General features: G+C 42.3%; 1 protein-coding gene and 1 pseudogene across 1 annotated transcript in view; one reads left to right on the plus strand and one right to left on the minus strand.

Annotated features, from left to right (window-relative positions):
• The first annotated feature begins 7,474 nt into the window (after positions 1-7,474).
• RERE (arginine-glutamic acid dipeptide repeats) overlaps positions 7,475-21,188 on the plus strand; it is a 409,563-nt gene continuing 395,849 nt past the window's right edge. Inside the window, exon 1 of the mRNA XM_045803582.2 lies at positions 7,475-7,969. The gene's annotated coding sequence lies outside the window, so the exon portion shown is untranslated. The remainder of the gene's footprint in view (positions 7,970-21,188) is intronic.
• Positions 13,382-18,859, minus strand: LOC123796087 (small ribosomal subunit protein uS8 pseudogene; annotated as a pseudogene).

Genomic DNA, 21,188 nt, shown 5'->3' on the forward strand with positions numbered 1-21,188 from the left:
TAAAAATCCCCTGTATTCCACCTGTTCAGCCTTGTCTTTCCCCCATCCCTGGCAACTGATCTTTTTACTTTCTATTCTAGAATGTCTTTTCCAGACATAGTTTTGCCTTTTCCAGAATGCTGTATAGTTGAAAGCACACAGTAACCTTTTTCGGATTGGTTTCTTTCACTTAGTAATGCCTGTAGGGTTCCCCCATGCCTTTTTAGGGCTTGATAGCTTAGTTCTTTTTAGGGCTGAATAATATTCCACTGAATGGATGCAACATAGCTTGTTTATCCATTCACCTATTGAAGGATATTTTGGATGCTTTCATGTTAAAATGCTCTTTTTAAGATTAAAGAGAGTAATTATTCTGGAAGTTGGAGTATTAGAAGGAGATATTTGGGGTTCATATTTGAAATTAAGATATTTTCAGTTGGGGATTCTGAGTGGCTCAGTTGGTTAAGCATCTGCCTTCAGCTCAGGTCATGATCTCAGGGTCCTGGGATCAAGCCCCACATTGGGCTCTCTGCTCAGTAGGGAGTCTGCTTCTCCCTCTCATTCTCCCTCTGTTCTTTCTCTCTCAAATAAAAACATAAAATCTAAAAAAAAAAAAAAAGATGTCTTAAGTGTTGAATGAAAAGGAGGGAGGCATTGAGTCCCCCAGACATGTCCAACATAGACACTGAAGCTTGAATGGCAGAGGATGAATTTTGTTGTTTCCTCTGGTTTACAGAGTTTCTTGCCTGTTTGCTCTGTTTGTAAATATGCCTTAGATTGAAGAAATGCATTTTGGTGGCAAATAGCACCTGCTTCATCAATGTTTAAGATTAAATTCTGGGGGTACCTGGGTGGCTCAGTTGGTTGAGTGTCCGACTCTTGATTTCAGCTCAGGTCATGGTCTCCGGGTCATAGGATCAGGCCCCGAGTCAGGCTCTGTGCCCAGCAAGGAGTCTGCTTGTTCCTCTCCCTATGCTCTTCCCCTCACCTGTGCTTTCTCTCTCAAGCAAATAAATAAAATATTTAAAAAAGATTAAACTCTGGATTCCCAAATAAAATGTTAGAATCTGAAATGTATTTCCTATGGAATCTCCCTTCTGAGGGCCCCTTTGTGATCAAGTCCAGTCTTCTTTGTTTACCAGTTAGACAAAATAGGGCTTGTGGATAATTTTTAACTCCCCATTACTCTGCCCTTATTCTCGCTAGAAAACTATATCTTTCCTCCAAGGTAAATCTAAGTAATTTACCAAAGATGCAGAGGAAATGTTTATCTTGAAATGCAGCTTCCCCCAGGGTGGAGTTCGCTGGCTCTCTGGCTCACTCGGTTAACAGTGGACAGCTGTTTATAACAGGAACTGTGGAATAGCATGTCTCAGTGCGATGGCGGGCAGACAAAGGAGGAGGACTGCGAACGATCAAACTTGGAATTGGGCCAGGACAATGAAAATCAACATCTCCTCCCCTTAATTCTTTCACGAAGCCCTATGAGGCTCTTCAATGACCACATGTGGTCAGAAGTCAGATGTTGGGTTTAGATCTTATCCAGAAGACACCCGTTGCCCCCGGACAGCATGCTGTGGCATTGGCTGGCTAAGCATGACTCAGAGTAGAGCGTCATTCCACTGGATCTGATGCGGTTCAGTGGAGCAGGGTTTCCTTGAGATCTATCTATAGGTGTGCTGGGATACAGACCCGCTTCTACTTTGGTTGAAAGAAAATTCATCAGAGACTGGAGCTGAATGCACAACCTCACCTGCTCCACAGTCGCTCATGTCCACACAAAGGAAAGGGGCTATGAGTTTTGGAAAGCAGTTTCCCTCTTGTACATGTTTGCATGCGTGACACGTGCCTTCTGCAATAAGTACTGTAATCACCCATTTCTCCAGTTCAGTTCAGCGCAGGGATTTTCAAAGGCTCTATCAGGGGTTACTTACTTGGCCTGAGGGAAAAGCCTGGAGAGGGTGCAATTTCGATGTTCAACACATCATGAAGCACAACCCCGCTGTGGGTAAACCCAACTTGCGTGCTGAGCGTGCGCAGACATACCACGGTGTCGGCTCTGCTCTTGCTCAGCCTGAGAAAGTACAATGGGAGGTTGCTGAAGCTCGGACGGGCTGGCGTTTGCGCTGCAGACACTTGGAAGGCCATTTCAAAGAAAATGCCTAGAAACGAGCTTCAGTCTGTTACCAGGCTTGATAAAGCACCCCAGTTTTGCTGAAGGCATTTTAGAGGAAAATAATTTACTTGTTCTAAAGCTCGAGTACTTCTGGTGAATTATGAAGGCTAGTTACCAGCCATATGTTCAAAGAACGTGAATTCTTCTTTTTTAATTATAAAAATTATACATGCTTGATACGAAGAGAAAAAAATCAAACAGAACAGAGTAGAATGAAACCAAAAGTCTGTCTCCTGTTCCCTCCTTATTCTTCATTCCATGCCCACTGGAATCACTCGAAATGTTTTCTGGTGAATATGTTTTTAGGCATCTTTGAAGCATATACAAATTTTGTCCTTATAAAATACAAATAGGGGCCGACTGGCTGGTTCAGGGGGTAGAGCATGTGACTCTTGATCTGGGGGTTTTAAGTTTGAGCCCCATGTTGGGTGTAGGGCCTACTTAACAAAAATACATAAAATTATACTCTGCCTAATTGTTCTGTGACTTGCTATTTTCATTTAACTCTGAATCCTGATTATCATTCTATATCAATTCAGATTTACCTAATCCTTTTTGAAAGCTATAAAGTATTCCATTGTATGTTTGTACTATATTTAAACAGTCTTTGTTGGTGGATGTTGGCGTTTTTTCTGGGTTTTCACTATTATAAATAATGTTGCAATTATATATGTGTTTGTATATATTTTTGTACATTTATGCAAGATTATTTGTAGAATGGCTTTCTAGAAGTGGAATTTCTGGGTCAAAGGGTATGGATATTTGACCTTTCCATAGGTGGTTGCCAAATTGTGTTCTAAAAGAGGGACTGATTACATTTTTACAAACAGTGCATCAGAGTACTTGTTTTCCCACATCCTCATCAATACTGGGTATTATGAAGTTAAAAATTTCCCCTAATCTGAGAGATGATTTTAATTTGCATTTATTTTATTATGATTGAATCATGTTTATTGAACATATTTCTCTGTGAATTTTTCGTTCATATTTTTTTCCATTTTTCTGATTAAAAAAAAAATAAATCTGTAAGAGCTCTTTGTATTAAAGAAATTAGTACTTTAGGGGTGCCTGGGTGGCTCAGTCAGTTAGCACCTGCCTAAGGCTCAGATCATGATCCTGGAGTCCTGAGTTTCCTGCTCAGCGGAAAATCTGCTTCTCCCTCTCCCCCTCACCCTGCTCTTGTGCTCTCTCTCACTCTCTCTCTCAAATAAACAAATAAAATATATAAAATAAAATATATAAAATAATAAAATAAAAAAGATTTTATTTTTTTAAAGATTTTATTTATTTATTTGAGAGACAGAGAGAGAGAGAGAGCACCAGAGAGTGCAAATAGGCATAGTGGCAGGCAGAGGGAAAGGAGAAGCAGGGATCCCAGGACCTGGGATCATGACCTGAGCCAAAGGCAGACGCCCAACAGACTGAGCCACCCGCGCACCCTAATAAGTAAAATCTTAAAAAAAAATAAAATCTTTAAAGAAAAAAGGAAGTTAGTACTTTATTATAGGTGTTGTTTATTTCTTGCATTGTTGTGGGTTTTTTTGTGCTTTATAGAAATGTAAAATATGCATACATAAAATTTATTGGTGTTTTTCCTTTATGGTTTCTGGGTTTCCTGTCATGCTTAGAAAAACTTCTTCAATCCATGATTTGAAAAAAATTCTGGTATTCCTCTAATCACTTTCATGATTTCATTAAAATAATCATAAAATATCTGACATATACAAAAGAATAAACATAACCTATATGTGGGTTACAGAGGACAGTAATAAAATAAACTCCTAAACTCACCCTAACAAATAGTGGTTCAATGGGTCTTACAGAATCCTGTAGACCACGGTGAGGTTTCTGTAATTTTAAAAAAGATTTGTTTATTTATTTGAGAGAGAGAAAGAGACAGCTGGGAGATGGGAAGAGGAGAGGGAAAGGAAGAGAGAATCTCAGACTCCCTGCTGAGTGTGAAGCTCAATGAGGGTTTGATCTCATCACACTGAGACCATGAAATCAAGAGCTGGATGCTTAACTGACGGAGCCACCCAGGCACCCCACTGCCTTTTTTTTTTTTTTAAGTTATCTCTACACCCAACATGGGACTTGAACTCATGACCTTGAGATCAAGAGTTGCATGCTCTACCAACTGAGCCAGGCAGGGGTCCTTCAGTGGTTTCATTTTTTACATTTAAAAAATATCCATCTAGGGGCACCTGGGTGGCTTAGTCGTTAAGTGTCTGCCTTCGGCTCAGGTCATGACCCCAGGGTCCTGGGATAGAGCCCTGCGTGGACTCCCTGCTCGGCGGGAAGCCTGCTTCTCCCTCTCCCACTCCCCCTGTTTGTGTTTCCTCTCTCGCTGTCTCTCTCTGTCAAATAAATAAAGTCTTTAAAAAAATCCACCTATAATTTTGGGGGGGAGGGATTTAGAATAAAATAAATCTAGTTAAATAATTTTTTTCTTGAAGATTTATTTATTTGAGAGAGTGTGTGAGAGAGAGAGGGAGAAAGCAGGAGGAGGGGCACAGGGAGAGGGAGAAAGAGAATCTTAAGCAGGTTGCACTTCCAGTGCAGAGCTTGATCTCACAACCCTGAGAGCACGACCTGAGCTGAAATCAAGTATCGGACAACTAATCACCCAGGTGTCCCTAAAGAATTTTTTTTCCTGCATTTTTTCCCCTATATAGTTATCTGGTAGTCCCAACATCATTTATTAAAAAATTCCTCTTTCTCCTGCTTCTTTTAGATAGCGGTACTATGTCCCTGATGTGACCTCTGTATACAAAATGAAATCACTTCTACCTGTAGTAAGACACATAAAATAATTAACAAAAGTCCTTCTTGATATTTTCAAATTCGATAACCAAAGTAATCCCCATTTTCTAAAGCTTGCTGAAAAGAGAATAAGGAAATTCTTTCTAATTTCATAGTGGGGAAAAAAACCCACTAGATATTTGACCTCTTTCACCTTGACCAAGTTATTTAACTTCTCCAAGGCCCAGTTTCTTGACCTTTATGATGGAGATAATGATATACCTCATGGGCTGTTGTCAGGACTAAGTGGACCAAGGAATATAACACGCTTCGCATGCACTTGGGATGTAGTAAGCTTTCAGTCAATGGTTTAATAGTTGTCTTTATTAAGACATATTGTTATTACATTACCAGCCTCTCAGGAAGGCCGTTCTCTCCAGCTTTATGGCTGGGCCACAATTCTTGCATGGGATTGTTGTAGTTAAAGAGATCTAGTTTGCTAATTTTATGGCACAATACAATAATATTATGCTTTGTAACAATGGGAAATCTTAAGACTTCTAAATCTACATTTTATTTTGAAGTAGGCTCTACATGCCCCACGTGGGGCTTGAACTCCGGACTGGGAGATCAAGAGTCACATGCTCTTCCAACAGAGTCAGCCAGGCACCCTTTAATCTACTTTTTTTTTTTTTTTAGAGAAGGAGGGGAGGAGGCTTAGAAGGAGAGGGAGAGAGGGAATCTCAAGCAGACCGTCTGCTGAGTGCAAAGCCCGTTGTGCAGGTCGATTCCACAACTCTGAGATCATGACCGGAGCTGAAATCAAAAGCCAGATGCTCAACCAACTGAGCTGGCCAAGCACCCCAAATCTATATTTTTATAGATAAATGAATGTGATGGCAAGCCCTAATACTAGAATAAGTGTGGTTTGCTGATCTTGAGAGCCTCTCTCCTCCCTGCTTACTGGTAGTGTAGGATCCACAGGCACCTTCTGAAAAACTGTTGTCCATTTGCCCACCATAGGGCTGAACCTTTATTAGAAAGACTGTTCTTGTAAGTGTAGATTGTGATGGACACTGAAGCCATCTAATACACTTTACTCCTCATTATTTCCAAACTGATGTTGAATAGTTCCATCATACCTAGGATGTCCAGAGCTGTTTACTGAATTTATTATGTTGTAAAATTCAGTTCTCACATTATTAGATATATAATGAGGTATTAACTACTTTTCCCATTTCATAGCTGAAGGAGTTGCAGCAAGGGAGGGTTTTTCTCGCTAAAAGTTACTCAGAAAGGTAATGGCAAGGACCCATTTTTTTTAGATCTCTTGGGTCATAGTCCAATGATACCTGCTAGTCCAAATTATTCTTAAAAGAAACTGCTGGATGTGGAAATTATAATCTGAATAGATATTCCAAAGAGAAAATTATCACTTTATTTGAACTAGATGAGTGAATTATTTTGCGCTGTGTTCTATCCCTTAATTATTCTATTATATACAGATCTGAACTCCTTCAGGGAGAGTGTATGGTGTAAGGACACCAATAAGCATTTACAGTATATTAACAAACCAACAATAGGTTGATGATTCGCCCTGGATTCATGCCAGGGTGTGTGAAAGAACTCAATAAACATGATATGCATTTCAAAAACTGCTAGTCATAATTAAAATTTCCAAACCCCTCATTCCTATAAATTATATTAAATAGAATATGAGCATTTGGCCTGCCCCTCACTCCCCTTACAGCACCGTCGACCCTGTGATTACCAGCCTTTTGGGAAGTGGGACAGAATACTAGGTTTCTCAAAGGAAAAGGGTGATATTTGGATTTTTAAAAAAGACTTTATTTTTCAAACTTACGGCATAGAGTTGTGCGCACTGCTCTCTCCCTAACATTCCTTCTGCGACTGGGGTTCTAGTCCCTTCTTTATTCCTTGATGAGACTTTCCAGGCTTTTCCTCTTTATTATATTCTTTTCAAACACGCAGCGCGACCTGCGAATTTCGTTTTTCTCTTTCTTAATCTTCCGCTATAGACTTGTTTTGAAAACGTTCATTCTCATCAGAATTTCGAGAGTCCTTAAGCGAATCGTTGGCACCCACTCCGTGTCCCCCCTCCCAGGAATATGAGTCCGCGTCTGAAGTGGTTGAAAAGGCAAATTGTGACCCTGGTAATAGCAAGAGCAGCGGGACTCGGGCCAATCGCGCCCGTGGGACCAGACCGCAGAGCGCCGCCACCCCGGCTCCGCACAAAGACGCGCCCCGGTGGGGGGCCCAGCCCACCGCCCGCCGCCGCCCGGAGCGCGCGCTAGAGCCCGGACTGCGGCGTCGGCACAACCCGGCCGCTCCCCTCCTTCTCTCCTGCTCTTTTTATTAGAAAGAAAAAAAAGAGAGAGGGATAGAGAGAGAATGAGAGAGCGCAAGAAGTCCCGCCCCTCCGCCCGCCCTCCGCCTCCCATTGGCCCAACTTCCGCGCGCGTCACCACGGGAGGCGCCAATGACGAGGCGCGATACTGCGAGGTGGGCCGGACCCGAGCGCGGAGTGGGCGGCGGGTCGGTGCAGCAGCCCCGCCGCGGCTCGGCCACCATCGCCGAGGCGCCGCTGCTCCCACAGACGCTCGCGAGCCGTCCCCCGCGCTCCCAGCCTCCTCTTCCTCCCGCACGCCCGAGACGCTCGCCTGCCTCGGGTCTCGCCCCCGCCTCCGCCTGCCCCGTGCTCTCCCCTCGCTCGCCTCCCACATTGTCTCTGCCTCATTTTCTTTCCTAGTTGAGGAAAAAAAAATCACCATCATCCTCAGGGAGCCCCTCGCCCTCAGAAAAACAAAACCAGACATGATCCTGGGCTCCCGCTCCTGAAGGACTGGCCGAGCGAGGAGCAGGGAGCTAGTGGAGACCGCCCCAGAGGTCACGGGAGGGAAGCCCCCGCAGCCCCCGGCCCTGTCCCCGCGGCCGGCCCCTCCTCGGCCCGAGCCCGGCGGTTCCCAGCCCCGCGGGCCTCCCGCCCCGTCCCCCACTTTCCCGGAGCCGGACGAACACACCTCCATTGATGGTGTAGCGCATTCGGGGAAGGTAAGTCTCCAACTTGCCGGCGCGTGGCAGCTGCCTTCTCTCCCGGCCCCTAGTCTTGGGCACGGGCGTGGGGCGGCAGGGGGTCGGCGTGGACTCCTCGGTCAGCCGGGAGCCAGGAAGGGGAGGCCGGCGTGAGAGCCGCGCGCCTCCGCGGGGGACGGGAATAAAGGGCCGGGGACTTCTTCGGCCCTGCCCGGGCCAGGTAACTGTCCCACTCGCCTTTCGACTCCTGTTCTTTCTTTGCTGCTTATTCATGCTCTTGTTTGACTTGTCTGAGGTTAAACTGTTTCATGTGACTAAATTATTGGTTGAACTGGGGGTTGGGGTTGGGGGGGAAGGAAAAGGAAGTCAGGGACCCAAACTGTAAATTTCTTGAATGTTTGTGGATTTGGGGGTCTTGGGGGAGGACTTTTATTAAAGTATTATTTTCACATTAAGGAAAGATTCCTTCTTTGTGTTCTACATCTCCAGTTCTCTGCTCTGTGTGATCACTAAATTATGAAACCCCAAATCACTTGCAGCAGAATAAAATTCTTACTACCATGTTTGAGTTCTGCTCTCTGAAAGAGAGTGGCTTCTAGTTTTATTTATTTATTTTTTAAGGTTTTGGAAAGAAGAGAGGTAGTGTTACATAGATTGTGTGTGTGTGTGTGTGTGTGTGTGTGTGTGTGTGTGTTGGGAGGGGGAAAGTATTGCAGGTTTCCTTTGAAACTGGTTGCTTGAGAAGTTGTTGAAAGGAAAACAAAATGATTCATTGTTGAATTGTCATTTTCCTGTGCCTCTTTTCCAAGGTTTGCTTACAATTTTTCTGGATTACAGACTTCAAACATTGATTTAAGCAAAATGTGTCCTTGAGAAACTGGGTGCTTTAAATGTTTCAGTATGTGTTGCTATTTTAAGGGACATTTAGAAAGTAGTTTTGTATGAATCCTGAAATAGCTTTCCCCAAAGCAAATTTTTTAAACACAAAAAAGATAACTAGTAAAAGGGAAACTTGGTGAATTACAAAACAAACATTTTGATGTGACACAAATTAATGCATCCTATGTTTAGATATGAAACAGTTTTGGTAATTGCTTTCCATTTAAAGAGAGACCTTTTTGTCTGATGTACACTGGTTTCTTTAGTCTCAGTCTGTTGGGGGAGGGGAGAGAGGATGGATCTATACAATAATAAAATCATCTTTGGGTAGCTATTTCCTTCCATGGATTTGCTTGCTGAGTTAATTCCACTGTAAATTATAAACCAGTTTTGATTTTGATGGCCTGGATGGAAAGCTGGCTTCCAGCTCTCCCTGTTGTTGTTGAGGTCGAAGGGAAAAGAGACAGAGGCAGGCAGACACACACACACACACACACACAATACCAGGCTGAGGGCTCATTGTTCTTCCATACACACATTCATTCTCTCTCTCCCATATTTGGGACTAGGTTTGCACAGACAAACACAGCTCTTTTTGGGAGAGAGGAGAGAAGATGGGGGAAGGGTGGACGCTTTTCTTTTTCAGCTTTCTTTCACCCATCTCATGTCTGGCCTTCTTTCTGCAACCTTCTAAGAGGCAGAAGAGTATATCGGAAACTAAAGGACACTCAAAAACATGTTCAGAGACTCCTCTTCTCCACCTCCCTTCTTTCCTTTGCAGCCCTAGTTTCTGCTGCCCTTTCTTTTTTGTGTATGTAAAGATAAAATCCCTCTTTATGTGTCGTGGCCTTATAGTTAGCTTTCCTATTCCTCATTGCCCCTGACTTTGTTGGGGACCGTGATTTGTTCAGTTGACTCTTATTGTAGTGAATGTGACCAGGGTCTTTTCTAGGTAGAAGTAGATTGTCTCAATTAAGATGATAAAAATCGTATTTGAGGTTAATATTTAGCAAAGAGTGTCTGTGTGTTTTGACATTTTAGTGGTCTGATGGTTGATACTCCAGTATGCTGGCTATTGAGATGTCATTTTTTGTTTTGTTTTGTAAGTAGGGGTTCTAAAGAAAGATCTGGTTTTCTCTTTTGGGGGCTGGTGTAGAGGCTACTTGAATACTGGACAGGGAATAGGCTGACAGAGTCCACCTGGGTTAAACCCAGCTCTGGGCCAAGGATGGAGATTGGTGTGAATACTGTGGGTTGCAGAATAGCACCTTCTACTGGTTAATTGCTTTGAGGGATCCTGATGAAGAGGATGGGGGAGGGGATTAACGGCTGCGGCCTAATGATTTTCTTTTGAACGCAGTTGTAGTGCCTTCCTGCAAATGCCACTTCCCTGAGCTGCTAATGCAGATGTCCTTTGACTGGCACGGATGCATCGAGGCTTTTTACATTACTGGCTGTGTCTTGATATTAATTTGTTCTATTACCAGAAGTATTTACACATAGTGACTACCAAAGACTCTTTTGAATTGATACTCTTCTTTTATGAGAAACATAGTTTGTCTTGAAATACTAAACAAAATAAAGGGATTTATTTGTGTTCTTGGTGTTGGAAACCGTATATACACTAGCAGTCTTTAAAAAGTTTTCAGTATCATTAGTAAAAAGTCAAATAGACCTACCCTATAGAAAAGAAAAATCCTAGCCCTGAACCCAAGGGTTTTCTTCTGGGATTTCATGGGGGTGGGGGGAGGTGGGGGGGGAAGGAACTCACTAAAATCAGTAATTTTGCAGCTGTTAATAGTGTTGTGTTGCAGTAGTGTTGTTTTCAATTGTCATGTAAACAAATGAAATTAAGTCTGATAGGACGACTTATTCTATGGATTAGATTAAAAAAAAACACAGAGGCAAGAGAAAATGTGAAATGAATGTGTACACAGATTGACACAGAAGGCCAAATTCCTGCTCAAAGACTTCTAATCCAAAGTGTAGTTTCAGAGATAATCTTTGATAAATGCCTGGAAGGTTTTTATCACACATTCTACCCCATCTCTATTGTTTTAATGGAGTGAACTGTTGGAGAGGTTTGCAGAGGCAAGGGGGACTCAGCATAGAATAAACACCTTCTGTTTCAGACTGCCTACTCTAAGGAATGTGATTTGTGATTCACTTTGCTTTCCCAAAACTTGGAGTGTAACCCCTAAAGTTGTGTACCTTTACAATGAAATGCGAACAGTTAAAATGTATTATTTATTCAGTAGGAATAGAGTCTAGGAATTTCAGTCCAGTATATTCTCTGCCAGTGTTTTGTTGCAAGGTAACTAGAGTAACTGAGAACCGGTTCACAACAAAAAAAGGTAATCCAAATCAAGAAATAAATGTACCAGTTAGTTTTTCAACTTTCACTGAGTGGTCAGCAAAAGGTTTTTAAAAAGTAGGACAGAGTCACTGTCAGGTCCTGCAACAATTATATGTACTATTGAACAAAAATGTGCCAGGTGCTGTAAACACACACACACACACACACACACACACACAAGAATATGACCTGTGCCCTTTTAAAACCAGTGTATGTTGAATATTATTCTGGATTTAGTAAGTACCCATTACTTTTAAAATTAGTTTTGAATCTTTAACATCTTGTTCAAATCCCAGTAATCAAAAAAACATTTAAGTAGTAAAATAAGTTGTATATACTGAGTTCTTCTGGGAATTCTGTGCTTTCTGACTAACTGCTTTTGGCAGCTTGTTTTGCAGTAGATTTAAAGGTTAAGATAGCAGAAAATTCAGATGTTTAGAGTCATTAGTGTAACATAGCTGTGAACTTCATTACACACACACACAAACCCCGAAACAATACACTTATTGTTTTACATAATCACTCTGATAACACTGTGCTCTAGCTGGTCATAGAGTTTTTCAACAACTAGGAATTCCTCTTGAATCATGTTTAAGTGATTGTTAGTAGTAGTATCTTCGTAGTTATTCCAAATTTGTAGCTTGGCTTGTCCTGTTTTTTTTTTTTTTAAAGATTTTATTTATTTATTTGACAGAGATAGGGACAGCCAGTGACAGAGGGAACACAATCAGGGGGAGTGGGAGAGGAAGAAGCAGGCTCATAGCGGAGGAGCCTGATGTGGGGCTCGATCCCAGAACGCCAGGATCACGCCCTGAGCCGAAGGCAGACGCCCAACCGCTGTGCCACCCAGGCGCCCAGGCTTGTCCTGTTTTAAGTGTGATTTTGGTGAGCCTGTTGGCTTGTGCTTGGTTTCTTTCTTTCTTTTTTTTTTTTTAAAGATTTTATTTATTTATTTGACAGAGACAGCGAGAGAGGGAACACAAACACGGGGAGTGTGAGAGGGAGAAGCAGGCTTCCTGCCAAGCAGGGAGCCCGATGTGGGGCTTGATCCCAGGACCCTGGGATCATGACCTGAGCCGAAGGCAGACGCCTAACGGCTGAGCCACCCAGGCACCCCTGGGCTTGGTTTCTTGTCTAACAGTTCTGATGTTTTTTAAAATAATGAGGAAAAATGAACACTTATTTGTTAAAAAATGGTTAAGATTGCTTAAGCCATTTTAATGAATATTTGACTACAAATAACTCAAACATGCTCAAATCCTAAATATATTTACTAGAATGAGGTTTTGGTTGGAATTGTGATTTGTATAATTAACTTGTTCGTGTGCCAAGTAATGTAAGATATGCCATGTGTCTGTATTTTAGGTACCTAGGTCAGATAGGACTGCTAATATAAGAGGTTTTTTTGGCAAAGTGACCTGTTTGTGTCAGTGTAAAATTGTTTGCATTTGGTAAAACTTGCCAGTGTATCAGCAACCATAAGCAATATGTTTAATTGTGAAATATTTCCTTATATGGTTACGTTACAAAATGATATGACCTCTAATTCATAGACCACTTGGTATTTGAGGAATCCTCACAGCCTATTTGTCCTGGGCTTTTGCATCAGAAGTTGAAGTTACAGGCCATGCCCTAATTTAAAACAAGTTATACATATGATTTGTAAAGGTTTGGTTAGGCTTATTTGGTTGCAAGGAACAGAAAGTCTTCAAGTCATTTCACATATTGGAGAAAAGAGGAACAGAAATGGAACCTAGAGAGGCCTCACAGAACAAGAACCCCAGGTTCTGACAGGCCTCATGGATGCTGGAATACTGTTTGGGATAAGGATCCTGCTCAGCTATAGTGACTGGATTACCTTGTTGCCTCCTCAGCAGGAAGGGTTTGTTGAGACATACCATGGTGCCAGGGCTGTGTATGGTTGCGCAGGCTTTGTGTAGCATAAGGACACCACTCCAGAGGGGACAATGTTGACATTATGGGCCTGGACTAACCTGAAAGAGAGCTTGTGAGCAAGCCTGGCCATGCAGCATCTCTAGACAGTGTCTTAGAGCAGCAGGGGAGAGCCCCTCCTACAAAAACCCATTCATTGTAGCACACATGGCCACACACATAATCAGCAGAGCGTGCATGTACACATTCATTGACCCTTGTACATGTTCACCGGGCTCCCAGAGGTCTGATTCCTGACCCCCTTACTTCTGGAGGTGGGGAGCAGAGTTAGTGGACTGGTGGTGGCACTTAATGTATGTGGGGTGAATAAATTTGGGGGGAGTGAGCAGGTGAGAATGTGGGCAAGTGTCTGCATGTATGAATTCAGAGCAGCTGCCTGGGAACACTCTGGAAACCTTTCCCTCCCTGGGCAGAACCTGGTTGCACTGGGGAGATGTATCCATGCTACAACAATTTTGCTTGATTCCTAATGAGAAGCAAAGGCTGACCACTGATTTAAAATGATGTTTGTTGGGGCGCCTGGGTCGCTCATTTGTTGTGTCTGCCTTCGGCTCAGGTCGTGATCCCAGGGTCCTAGGATTGAGCCCCGCATCAGGTTCGCTGCTCAGGGGGAAGCCTGCTTCTCCCTCTCCCACTCCCCCTGCTGGTGTTCCCTCTCTTGCTGTGTCTCTCTCTGTCAAATAAATAAATAAAATCTTAAAAAAAAAAAAAAAAGATGTTTGTTATATGAAGACATTATTCAGGTGAATTTAAACCGGATGCTCCTTTTTAAACCTAGTACCTGTGTTCCTCTACCCTTCATTCCTCTTTCCCTCCCCTCTTCTTTCCTTATGAGTGGGTCACTTAAGTGACTGAAGGGTTATCATCAATTTGCGATCCCGCTCTCTCAGGTTGGGTCACCACGTAAAGTTGTTCAGATTGGATAGTATTATACTAACTTAAATATTTTTTACTGAAGGCGGGTATTCTTCTGCACAAGACACTGAACAGGCATGGGTGGCCCACCCAGTCCTCTACTATTCACTCAGCTGTTTTATCTCTGGTTTCTTTGTGTCTTTATGCCTCTGTTTCCGCTTCTGCTCCTACTTCCTTTACTAAGGACTCATTGTATATTTAATTAACATTTCCCAAGAGAGAAGATCTGATAGGACTATTGGTTAAGGGTTTGGAGTCAGACCACTTCTTAAGCTATCTACCAGCCTCCCAGATGGCAGGGTGCTCACCTGTTCAAGCCAGATCTCATTGAGGTACACAGTAGAAGCTATGGGAATGGGAGGCATTCTGAGCCATGGCCTGTGGGAGGGGATTTTTTTTTTCTGCTGTTATATCCTGTCATGTTTTTCCCATCTTTATTTTTCCTGACATCTGGTATGGCTGTTGTTGCTTTTGATAGCTTACCCATCAGTTTATTTTGCTTTAAGAAACTACATTGTCATAAATGGTAGTCAGTTAAGATTGCTTTTTTAGGTGAGATCATATTATTACATCTGTCTTGTATTTTTCCTGGGAATCTACCTATCTATGTGGTCTACCTTCCTGCCTACCAAGTCCTTGTTTCCCAAACTATATTCATGGCATACTAATATGCTACAAATATTTTAAGTGTTTTGAGGTCAAGTAAATTTATGTTTATTATTATTTTTTATTCTTTTTTTTAAAGATTGAATTTATTTATTTGTCAGAGAGAGAGAGAGAACACAAGCAGGGGGAACGGCAAAGGGAGAAGCAGGCTCCCCACTGGGCAAGGAGCCTGACCTGGGACTCGATCCTAGGACCCTGGGATCATGACCTGAGCTGAAGGCAGACGCTTAACAGACTGAGCCACCCAGGTGTCCCTATTTTTTATTCTTTATTTAAATTCATGTTAGTTAGCATATACTGTATTATTAGTTTCAGGGATAGAATTTAGTGATTCATCATTTGCATATAACACCCAGTGCTCATTAACTCCAGTGCCCTCCCTAATGCTTATCACCCAGTTACCCATTCCCCCCACCCTCAAGTAAATTTACAATGTGCATTAACACCTTAAAGGCTCAGAAACATCGTGTAGTTTACAGAAGGGTTTTTTGTTTGGGTTGTTGTTTATTTTGTTTTTTTCCTTCCCCAACGAGTACGTTTGGCCTTCTTATGGGAACTAATATTCTATAGAACAGTTTGAGAAACACATGTAAAATTAATCGTTCTTAGTCAAGTGGCTTGTACTTTTTCCTGAATAATGAAGTAAGTTCTGGTGTTACTATCACAGCACTTTGCTGCTCTGTACTGTTTTTCTTCAAGCAAGCTTTGCACTCCAGTACTTCCAGGGGTACAAAATGACTGCCTTTTCCACCTTATACCTATGTCATTCTGGAGGGTGTGTGTGTGTGTGTGTGTGTGTTTTAAGTAATTACCCAGCGTGTGGGGCGCCTGGGTGGCACAGCGGTTAAGCGTCTGCCTTCGGCTCAGGGCGTGATCCTGGCGTTCCGGGATCGAGTCCCACATCAGGCTCCTCCGCTGGGAGCCTGCTTCTTCCTCTCCCACTCCCCCTGCTTGTGTTCCCTCTCTCGCTGGCTCTCTGTCTCTGTCTAATAAATAAATAAATAAAATCTTTAAAAAAAAAAAAAAAAGTAATCACCCAGCGTGGAGCTCAAACTCATGACCCCGAGATCGAGAGTCACATGCTCTACTGACTGATCTAGCCAGTGGCCCCATGGCTCCATTCTGGAGTTATTTTTGGTTGTTATAGCTATAATCCCTCATTCTATCTTTAAATCAGATCAGTCAAATCAATATTTTCTTTTTACCCCACTCCACTAGCTGTGCTCTTATTCAAGATGTAATCACTTCAGTTTTGGACATCTGTAGTGTATAAGCACTGGCAAGAATCAACAAATATTTAAAAAACCCCTCAAGTCCTTGACTGTAGTTCATTGAGGTAAGCCTTGCAGGCATGTAAAGATGAAGAGAACAGCCTTCTAGAAATTACTGTCTGTACTGGCCATCTATATATACATAATTGTTAGAAGATAAACATAGGTGTTTTAGAGACACAGAGTGCCATGGGGTTGTATTAGCGATGTATTGCTGCATAAAAAAATTACCTCAAGACTTGGTGACAACACAGTAAATATTTGTTATCTTACAGTTTCTGTGGTCATTCATTCGGGAGTGGCTAGCCTTGAGTGGTTCTGGCTTTAGGTCTCATGAGGTTGCAGTCAAAATGTCAGCTGTGTTGCAGTCATCTGAAGGCTTGACTGGGGCTGGAAGCTCTGCTTTCACATGGCTCACTCAGTTGGCTGTGGGCGGAAGGCCTCTGCAGGAAGCTTCAGTTGCTCTCTGTGTGGTTACCTGAGTGACCTCATGATGTGGCATTTGGCTTCCTCCAGAAGGTGTGATGAAAGAGGAAGCAAGGGGGAATCCTCAATGCCTTTTCTTTCTTTTTTATTTTTTATTTATTTATTTATTTATTTTTGTTTGTTTTTTAAAGATTTTATTTCTTTATTTGACAGAGATAGAGACAGCCAGCGAGAGAGGGAACACAAGCAGGGGGAGTGGGAGAGGAAGAAGCAGGCTCCCAGCAGAGGAGCCTGATGCGGGGCTCGAACCCAGAAACCGGGATCACGCCCTGAGCCGAAGGCAGACGCTTAACCGCTGAGCCACCCAGGCGCCCCTCTTTCTTTTTTAAAGTAAAAAAACAAAATAGAACAAAACTTATTTATGTATTTATTTATTTATTTGTGTGGGGGGAGCAAGCAAGCATATGCGTGAGTTGAGGGAGAGCGAGAGGGAGAGGGAGAGAGAATCTGGAACTGACTCCCCACTGAGCATGGAGCCTGATGCGATGGCAGGGCTTGATTCCACAACCTGAGATCATGACCTGAGCCGAGATCAAGAGTCAGATGCTCAACTGACTGAGACACTCAGGTGCCCCCTCAGTGCCTTTTCTGACCTAGTCCCAGAAGTTACACACCATCATCTCTATCGTATTTTATTCCTTAAAGTCAAGTCACTAAGTCCAGTCCATGGGCAAAGGGAAGGAAGTGAAGGTCTACCTCTTGAAGGAGGAATATAAAAAAGTTTGTAGATTTATTTTATTTTATTTTATTTATTTTTTTAAAAATTTTATTTATTTATTTGACAGAGACAGCCAGCGAGAGAGGGAACACAAGCAGGGGCAGTGGGAGACGAAGAAGCAGGCTCCTACTGGAGGAGCCTGACGTGGGGCTCGATCCCAGAACGCTGGGATCACGCCCTGAGCCAAAGGCAGACACTTAACAACTGAGCCACCCAGGCGTCCCTGTAGATTTATTTATTTATTTATTTTATTATTTATTCGACAGAGACAGAAACAGCCAGAGAGAGAGGGAACACAAGCAGGGGGAGTGGGAGAGGAAGAAGCAGGCTCATAGCGGAGAAGCCTGATGTGGGGCTCGATCCCGGAACGCCGGGATCACGCCCTGAGCCGAAGGCAGACGCTTAACCACTGTGCCACCCAGGCGCCCCCCCTGTAGATTTATTTTAAAACCACTACAAGGGGGCATGTGGGTGGCTCAGTCGGTTAAGTGGCTGCCTTCAGCTCAGATCATGATCTCAGAGTACTGGGATCCAGTCCTGTGTTGGGCTCCTTGCTCAGCGGGGAGTCTGCTTCTCCCTCTTCCTCTGCCTCTCCCCGCTTGTTCTCTCTCTCAAATAAATAAATAAAATCTTAAACACCCCCCCCAAACCACTACAGGAGTTCAAAGGAGAGAAATATAGAAGACTTAAAAAATGTTTTCCCTTTTGTTTAGTTATCCTCAAGTAATGCTTTACTTTGACTAGAATTAATTGCTGATTCTTAGGAGGGAGTGGCATGACCATAACCTCATGTTATTCATCTTCTCCTTCTGCCTTTGTTCAGGGATCATTTATTCTCTACCTTCTTCCTGTTGTTCTTACATCAGATTTAATCTCTCTCTCTCTTTTTTAAAAGATTTATTTACCTATTTGAGTGGGGGGAGGGGCAGAGAGAAGGGGAGAGAAATCCCCAAGCAGACTCCCTGGTGAGCACGGAGCTCAATTCCCAGCTAGAGCCCAGGATCCTGAGATCATGACCTGAGCTCAAATCAAGAGTTGGATGCTTAGCCAATTGAGCCACCCAGGCATCCCAGATTTAATCTCTTTCAATTAAAACTATGCTTAGGATACCTGCCTTTTTTTTTTTTTTTTTTTTGTTTGGCCACTCTGATTTCCTACTAATTAAGTACCTTTTCTCTTTTCTTCAGTTCCTTTACCTTCCCATTTATTTTATCATTTCTTTTTTTAATTTTTTTGGGGGGTCTATTGAGGCAGTTTTTTTGCACATATGCATTACATCCTGAGAAAAAGAATCCTGGGATTTTTGCCCCCGTGTATTTTTGTCTTGCTTCTTCATGGTCCGTGATGCCAGCTGAGGTTGTTAGTACAATGAATAAAACTGGTGGGACGGGAATAGGTTATTACGCCATCTTTCTAGATCTTTGAGTTGCACATCAGATCTGGGGCTGACCACTCCACATGTGTTTAACCTGCCTATGAGGTTCACAACAATTTTCCCAGCTTTGCGAACATCAGTTATTTCAAATTGACCAATGTAACCATGCTTCATCATCACAGTTAGAAACTGGACAATGACTTTGGAGCCCGGCCTAGTAAGCACTTGGCATTTGCCTCTCTTTGGCATTGGGGATGCTCTTGAGATCATCAGCCAGGACATTCATGTGCACTATTACAACAGCATTGAAAGATGGTGAAAAGACACTCATATTTGGTGTTAATGTTTATTTCTTCCATTTATATCTTAATGTTATTTTTAAAAAAGATTTTATTTATTTGTCAGAGAGAAAGAGAGAGAGAGCGCGCACACAAATGGGGGGTGTAAGGCAGAGGGAGAAGCAGGCTCCCTGCTGAGCAAGGAGCCCAGTGCGGGTCTCAATCCCAGGACCCTGGGATCATGACCTGAGCTGAAGGCAGATGCTAAACCGACGGAGCCACCCAGGTGTCCCTATATCTTAATGTTAAATCATGTTCTTTCTATTAGATTGTAAACCTGTGGAAGTCAGAAAGTTTTCCTTTAACTACATCAGTATATATGCTTACGTGTGGAATTAAATGTATTCTAAAAGACATATTTCATTGTATCTAAGATGGGGTCAGTAGTAAGATGCGCCATTATTTTATGTACTGCTAAGAATGAAAGAACTGCTAACAATTAAACTGTGTAAGACCTGTCTCAGTTCTCATGCTGTACAAATGTAAACATCGGGCGTCTTAAAATCACTGAAAGGTGATCATGTATTTAGGCCATCTTTCCTTTCATAGGTTTGTACCCTGGGAAGCATTCCTGAAGGTAGATCTTTTTTTTTTTTTTTTTTAAGATTTTATTTATTTATTTGACAGAGATAGAGACAGCCAGCGAGAGAGGGAACACAAGCAAGGGGAGTGGGAGAGGAAGAAGCAGGCTCACAGCGGAGGAGCCTGATGTGGGGCTCAATCCCATAACGCCGGGATCACGCCCTGAGCCGAAGGCAGACGCTTAACCGCTGTGCCACCCAGGCGCCCCCCCGAAGGTAGATCTTAAAGCAGATTATTTTCTCTCATAGGAACAGTGCTATAGGTAGTGTTATTGTCTAAAGATTTAGCGTGAAAAGTTTAGTTATGACCAATGGTACAATAAAAACAGATGCTACCATAAGCCTATAGTCATTATAGTTAAATTATATTCTAGTTTCCGCAGAGTAGGTATAACTATTATATATTTTGATTTGTAATATAGTATATGTTTTGTATATATAACATACAAAAATACCACCCTACCGCATTACCAGTTTGGCCTAAAATGTTAACTTTTAACTATTTTAACTACTTAATATTTAAATATTGCTGTTTCTCATGATTCTGTTTATTAACTTCTCCCTCAGCACCGTTTTCTAGTGTGACCTTGTTCTACCTAGTGTGTCTGGTTTGCAGGTTTATAAATACAGCCCTAATCTCTTTCCTGAGATCCTGATCCATGTTGCCTTCTGTCTCCTTGGATGGCTTTTGGGTACTGAGCCTCAAAATGTACCAGTTGGTATTTGTCCACTCCTAACCATCATACTATTTAACAAAGTAGTTAAGAGCTCTAGATTCAGTCCCCAGTCTGCTGCTTAATAACTCTGTGACTTTAGGCAATTTACTTACCTCTCTGGGTCTCAGTTTACTTATCTGTAAAATGGGGGATAATAATAGTACTCATCTCACAAGTTTGTTGTGAGGACCAAAATAATTAATACATACAAGATGCTTAAAATGTTTCTTGGTAAATAGTAAGTATTCGCTAAGTACTAGCCTTTAAAAATTATTTACTGTTATGATTGTCATTTAGAGATCTAACTTTCTATTATGTTTGCTTTCTTTGTTATCTGCAATACTCAATAACCAGGAGTGGGTCAGCTCTACAGGGTTCAAATAAGTTCTAAGTTACTAACTAAAACTTTCATTATTTCTTGGATGTAGGAAATGCTACAGTATTGTACATGATTAAATACCAAGTGAATGACATAGACCATAGAGTAAAGGCAAGGTTTGGGGTGTTAATAAATGATCAGAATGTCATAGCTTAGTTGTTTCTCTTCCTTGTGATGTTCCTGAAGGAGATTTATATGAGTACAACATGGCAAGTGGGGAATTCAAAGTATTATTTTATTATTAATTGGGCTTTTGGCCAAAATACCCATGTAGAGCTGTCTAGTATCCTGGGTTGTAGCATATTGCTTAAACTTAAGGCCTAGGCAAGGGATCTCCCTTCCTCCTAAATCCCACTATCTTACTACTGTAGGCTGGCTACTTTACAGAAGACCCAAAGAGGGAGAAATGAGCAAGTGCAAGATCGCAAACCCTCATATATATGTCATGTTTAATCTGCATTTGATCTTTGAATTTATAAACAGGTCCAATTAGTGTTTTGGACTCTGACCCAATCAGATTAGTATTCCTTCGTGTTAGGTTCAGAAAGGTAGGGGATGGAGAGAGAGTGCAAGGCATCTTGTTGGTCCAGCTTCTGCTCTTTAG

This window comes from Ursus americanus, chromosome 33, assembly GCF_024610735.1.
Source record: "Ursus americanus isolate L20-20 chromosome 33, mUrsAme1.1.p, whole genome shotgun sequence".
Taxonomy (NCBI): domain Eukaryota; kingdom Metazoa; phylum Chordata; class Mammalia; order Carnivora; family Ursidae; genus Ursus; species Ursus americanus.